Source organism: Schistocerca americana, chromosome X (assembly GCF_021461395.2).
Source record: "Schistocerca americana isolate TAMUIC-IGC-003095 chromosome X, iqSchAmer2.1, whole genome shotgun sequence".
Taxonomy (NCBI): Eukaryota; Metazoa; Arthropoda; class Insecta; order Orthoptera; family Acrididae; genus Schistocerca; species Schistocerca americana.
In genome coordinates this window covers 113,697,141-113,703,530 of record NC_060130.1, presented here as the reverse complement: position 1 = coordinate 113,703,530, position 6,390 = coordinate 113,697,141, and positions in this window count along the sequence as shown.

Here is a 6,390-nt window from a genome sequence, read left to right as displayed (position 1 = left end):
TGGGAGGAACAAGAGGACAAGGAAGTGAAGACGATGGAAAACAATGAAGATGGAACTTTTACAATGTTATACTTAAAAGAGGTAGCTGGTAGTAAAAGAATAGCTAATATATGTAAAAATATTAGAGGATTCCACAACGAAGATGAAGTGTGGAAATCAGTGAAGGTCAAATCTGACTGTAATGATTCTCCACAGGTATCAAAATTTTACAAAACATTCAACAGGTTACTGTTTATTAGAAACAGGAAAAATAGTGAAGAATGGCAAGTCTGTTGGCCATCAGAGTATGAAATAGAGTTAATTGATTACTTTCATTTGGCATATGGATATTGTGGGGCGAAAAAGTGCCATGAGAAAATTGCAAGTGTTGTCAAAATTTCGAGTAATGCTTTGAAAAGGTTACAGAACGTTTAAAGTCATGCGATGTTTGTCAAAGGGCTAAAGTGGCCAACAATACCAACAGAGGTGCTATGCAGAGTCTCAAACCACTAGATAACTTGGCGCTACTGTCTGTGGACCTATATGGGCCCCTACCTAAACCCCCTTCAAATGGTTCAAATGGCTCTGAGCACTATGGGACTTAACATCTGAGGTCATCAGTCCCCTAGAACTTAGAACTAATTAAACCTAACTAACCTAAGGACATGACACACATCCATGCCCGAGGCAGGATTCGAACCTGCGACCGTAACATGGCCACTGCGGCCGGCTTAAACCCCCTTGAAATTTCACTTACAGTCTAGTTATTTTAGATATATTTTCAAAATTTACTAAACTATATCTAATCAGGAAAGCCACAGCTAAAGCAGTTTTCCACAAAATGTTTGAATACTTTAATGAGGTAGGGATACCAAGCAGAGTACTATCTGACAGTGGTCCGCTATTTATTGCTAAATTAGGGTTAGAATGAATGGAGGAAAAAGGAATTAAAATAACACACATTTCAGCCTACCATCCATCTAGTAATCCAGTAGGACGATTTATGCGAGAATTAGGAAGACTACGCAGGACATATTGTCACCAAAACCATAGAACTTGGGGCAAATTTATTCCAAAATTTGAAGTAATTATCAAGTCATAACAACATGAAACCACTGGTTCCACACCTGAAGAAATTATGTTAGGTCATACAACTGAAAGTTTGATAGGAGTAGTGTTAGAATACCCACCCAGTAAAGAAATAGATTTGGCAAAGGAAAAGGAAATGGTGAGAGAACTAAGTAAACGAAAAGCAGAAGCAAGATCCAAAAGGCACGATGAAAAGTTAAAATTTTCAAAATTTAACATTGGTGAACTGATACTTGTTAAAGCTCACGAAAAATCTAGTAATCTTAATCACGAGATTTCAAAATTTGAATACGTTTACTATGGTCCTTTTCAAATTCAAGGACTACCACATTCTAATGCATACTTTATGGTTTATCGTAAGTCCAGAAAACGCTTAGGAACTTGATACATTGTTGACCTAAAGTAATATATAGCCAGAAATGTGTAAAATTTTTAGGTGTTATTATTATCCAATGTCTATTTATGTATAAATTTTATTGCAACCGTATCAATATGTCAGGTTTCAGGTTCTGAGATACTTTCGTATAAATGTGCAATGATGGAAAATTGAAAGAAACGTGTCACTTAGAGGACAGTTAACTGAAATAATGCAGCCTAAGGGGCATAACAAACCCATGGTTTTGACGAAAAAGGACTGCCAAAAATGATGTCGAACTATAAGGGGTGCTTTGGGCACTGCGAGATCAAAGGAGGCCAATATGCGGTCCGTGGTCGGTGGTATTTAGTAACGTGATCTGTAATTAGGACATTTGGTGGTTTTGACCTACGTGGTGGTGTCCTGACAATAGACATACGCACGGGAAACCTCAAACGATGGCTACTATACCGCATTTCGTTCCAGTCATGATCTGTAGACCATTTTTGCAGGATTGACTGTCAGTGCAATATTACTGCTGTACGAGTATGTTTCTCGATCTGTACCAAACAGTTTGCCGCTGAGATTCTAGTGATTTGTACGTCTACAGAGAGTGACGTTGGGTTTCGAAGTATGTCATGAACTTTAGATATGTAAGTATTCTGACCTTCCCGTCTGTGCTTGGACACCAGAATCCTTTGAAAAGTGAGGAAAGTAAGCAATAAGAGCCTTAACAACTCTGACTCTGGCAGAAAATATAAACTAAGCCTACTCAGCGTTTCCATGCGCGTTCAGGATAAAAAAGGGCGCAATTATTTACATATTCCATACTGCAATCGTTTTCCTGACATATACTTTAAGTGAACTATATTCCATATACCACATTATGTGTTTGACGACACAGAAGAGGAATGGCTTGAATACCTGACTCAGTTTCAAGCACATCGAATAGTTCATCTCGTTGAAGGTACTATAAAGTTGCAATACTTCCTTTCGATTGCGGGGTCCCCAGTTTTCAGGTTAGTACAAAAACTATTCCCAACCGCGTCTCCCGACGAACTCAGCTGTGAACAAGTAATCTCTGCATTAACTCAGTACTGTGACCAGAAAGTTCGAGTAGGTACAGCCAGATATCAGTTTCGTCGCTTTCAGAAAAAGCCGGAACATATGTACCGCCAATGGTACAGAGAATTAACGGGCATGAAAAAGAAGTGTAAATTTAATTGTAGTTGCGGCAACTTTTACAGTGATTCTATGTCCCAGATAGTAGGATACGGGAACGGACCTTAAAGTACTCTGATCCATCACTTTCTCAAGTATTGCAAATCTTAGAGCAATATGATTCAGGTAGCATAGCGGCCGATTAGTCCGGCTAGGCCCCGATTTGTTGGGTCGAGTCGCCCCTTGTTCGCGACCACCCCCAGCAGCCACAACAAAGAGCGTGTACACAGCCGCGCTGACAGCCACGTAGACATGTAAACAGCCCTATGACTTCAGTTAAGTCTTGCTCCAGATGTTTGGCTCGCTGTAAAACACAGAACTGGCCATCGCGTAACGCAACGTGTTATGTGTGTGGGATAAAGGGCCTTGTCCAAGCAGCTTGTTTGTAACGGCACAGAAACGCCAATTTTGCCCGCTCACAGAAAAAAGAGCTCGTGCTCATGCACTGAACGCTGTGTTTTCAAAACCTAAACAGGTTTAGAGAAAAGTAAGATTCGCCCTAGTACTGTGCAACGACGTTCAAACGAGCTATTGTCTCATTACGAATTGTTGGCCGTCGTGTGAACTTTCATTTAGACACATGTGCCGCAGTAACTTTGCTTGATCGTGCCACGTACAAAAATTTAAGCTCACCACGCCTTTCTGGATCTAGCAAGCCCCTCACTGCTCACAATGGACAGGAAATTCCAGTGCTTGGGCAGTGTAGTTTGCCTGCCACTTACAAATCTCACATTAGGACAGTGAATTTTATTGTGTTGAAATCAAGAGACAGTAGAACGTATTCGGTTAAGATGCCTTTGATTGTTTTGACCTTAGCATTCAAGACAATGTACATTCAGTATCGGCTTTTGATCCAAAAGATTGCTTAAAGAACTCAAGCTAGTCAATGGGCCAGTCTTCTCGTTTTGTTGCCTTCTGGTCGTATTCGCATTTGTGTTGACTACAGTCTACAGTCAACCCACAGACAGTAGTTGACACCTATCTACTACCTCGCCATGAGGAACTCATGGACAGGCTTGGTGCAGGACGTTACTTTTCTAAGATAGATTTGCGTTATCCCTACTTGCAAATTCCATTGGATGAAGAATCACAGAAAGTAAATACACACTTACGACTGTTCAAGTATTTGCGTTTGCTCTTCGGTAGTGCTTCCGCACCCGCCATTTTTCAACGTTACTTGGAACAGCTGACTGCAAAAGTGCCATTTTGTTCTAGTTACCTTGACGATATTGTCGTCTCAGGCAGTACACCAGAGGAACACATTGCCATTTTGCGTACTCTTTTTCGAGTGTTGTCAGAAGCAGGACTCAAGTGTCGTATCTGAAAGTCTGCCGTTTTTCAAACAGAACTAGAGTACTTAGTACATGTGATAAACAGTCAGAGTGTGCACCCCCTCCAAACACATTTGCGTGCAATCCGTGAACTGCCTGTTCCTCGCAACGTGTGTGAATTGCAGACAGTACCAGGCAACATGACATACTACATTCGGTTTATGCGGAATGGCGCGCAAATCGCTGCTCCATTGCTGCTTGCGTCACAGTGTACCTTTTTAGTGGACTAAAGACTGTCAAAACGCATTTCAGCAACTCAAAAATGCTTTGCTTAGTGATAGATGTTTAGTACATTTTGATCCTGCCAAGCCAGCAGTTTAGCAAGTCGACGCTTCTTCCTACGGAATCGGCGCTGTGCTGTCGCACAAAATTCGTGCACAAAACGGATCTATTGCTTTTGCCTCAGAATTGCTGACTCAAACTCAGTGCAATTAATCTCAAATTGAAAAAGAGGCTCTCGCTATTGTGTATGGCGTGGACAAATTCCATCACTATTTGTAGGGCCGCAAGATGTATTTAGTGACAGATCACAAGCCGTTCCAGTCCTTGTTTCATCCGTCAAAGCCGGTTCCTACACGCACAGCTCAAAAATTGCAACTACGGGCTTTGTTCCTTTCGCAGTATCAGTATGAAATTGTGTACAGACCTACGGCAAAGCATGGCAATGCAGACGCGCTATCTCGCCTTCCAATTGGCCCAGACTCGGATTTACATGCGTCTGCCACGTCTTGTTGCCAAATCGATGGGCATGACTCTGAATAGCTGGAATCTTTTCCCCTGCACTACAGAAAAATAGCACAGGCCACGAAAGCAGACCCAGATCTCAAGATTTTCTTGCATTACATTGGCACATATTGGCCTCGTTCATTGAACAGTATCCAGAACTCAGTAGTAGCTTTGTACGTCGGCATAACGTTTGATCTCAACAAGGTGTGATTCTTGTTGAAAATGACATTCGACAATCATGTGTGATTATTCCCAAAGTGTTTCAAAAGGATGTGTTGCGATTGTTCACACTAAAGTGTTAGCACGACGGCAGTATGATTAAAAGGGCCTGGACTCCCACATTGAACAGATGACGTCACAGTGTCGCGCAAGCGCGAAAAACCAATCAGCTCCGTCACAGAAATTCTCAGCTTGGCCAAAAACTCAACTGCCATGGCAACGAGTGTACACAGACTTTACAGGACCATTTTGAAACACTCTTCGGCTCGTAGTAGTAGATTCTTTTTGCAAGTTCCTAAATGCAGTGCCTAACGCTTCTACCACATCACGTAGCACCATCTAAGCGTTGTGCTCCATATTTTGCATAGAAGGTTTGTCTGAAGAACTTGTGTCGGACAACGGACCACAGTTCACTTCACGTGACTTTGAACAGTTTTGTGGATGAAATAGCTTTCGTCATCTAACAAGTGCTCCGTTTCTCGTGCAGTCCAATAGAGAAGCAGAATACTTCGTACGCACTTATAAACAACAGATGGCCAAGCTTCGCACTGCCCACACATGGGAGGAGGCGCTGCAGCTGTCTCTCACCTCCTGTCGCCCCCACCCATGAGACAGACCACTACTGGCGGAACTTCTTCATGGCCCTGCAATCGGACGCTGCTACACTTGCTACACCCACTGCAGCATCCGGCGCCGCCAATAATTCACAAGTATCGCTTTGCGCCGCGCGGCCTTGTTCTTTTCAAGGTTTATGGCAACCATGGGCGATGGGAATCAGGCGTGGTCCAGGGACGTATTGACTCTTTTGTGTACTTGATTGCAGGTCCCGACGGTTTGCAGGGACCAAATTCCTGTGTGTCATTTGCCCTTTGGTTCTGCTGCTTTTCTTCCCCCCCCCCCCCCCCCCCCCGCCCCTTCCCCCACAGATTCACGCCATCACGGGACTGTGCGGCCTTTGGAGCCATCAGGGCATCCTAGGAGGAGCGGATGGACGCTGCGCCCTCACCCCCGCCGTCCCTGCTCGCCGATCAAATGGACCTGGACGCGCCATCCCCCTCGCCATCTTCACCCTGGGACACGCCTTCAGGCTAGGACGTGTGCACTGGCAGCAGTTTTCTGGAGGATGTTCCTGTTGCCTCCGAAGATGGATGGCAGGGTCCTGCCGAGAGTATGTCATCCTCCACAGTCACGGCTCCTGTCTCATCTCTACATCCAGCACCTTGCTTCCTTCCCTGTTGTCGTTTGCATCTTTCCTACACAACAACAGTGTGGGATTTCAGGGGGAAGGAATGTGCTGGCATAAGCTGTCGCCAACACACCGGTTGGCAAAGAGGTAGCAAGAAGATCGATAGTAAGTGCTTAATGAAGTGTGCTCATCAGGGGAGAGGCCGAAGACAAACTCGCATGGAATGCGCCGCCAATGGCCTCTCGACCACAATCGCTACTGCAGCCGCTGACCAGAGGGCTCAG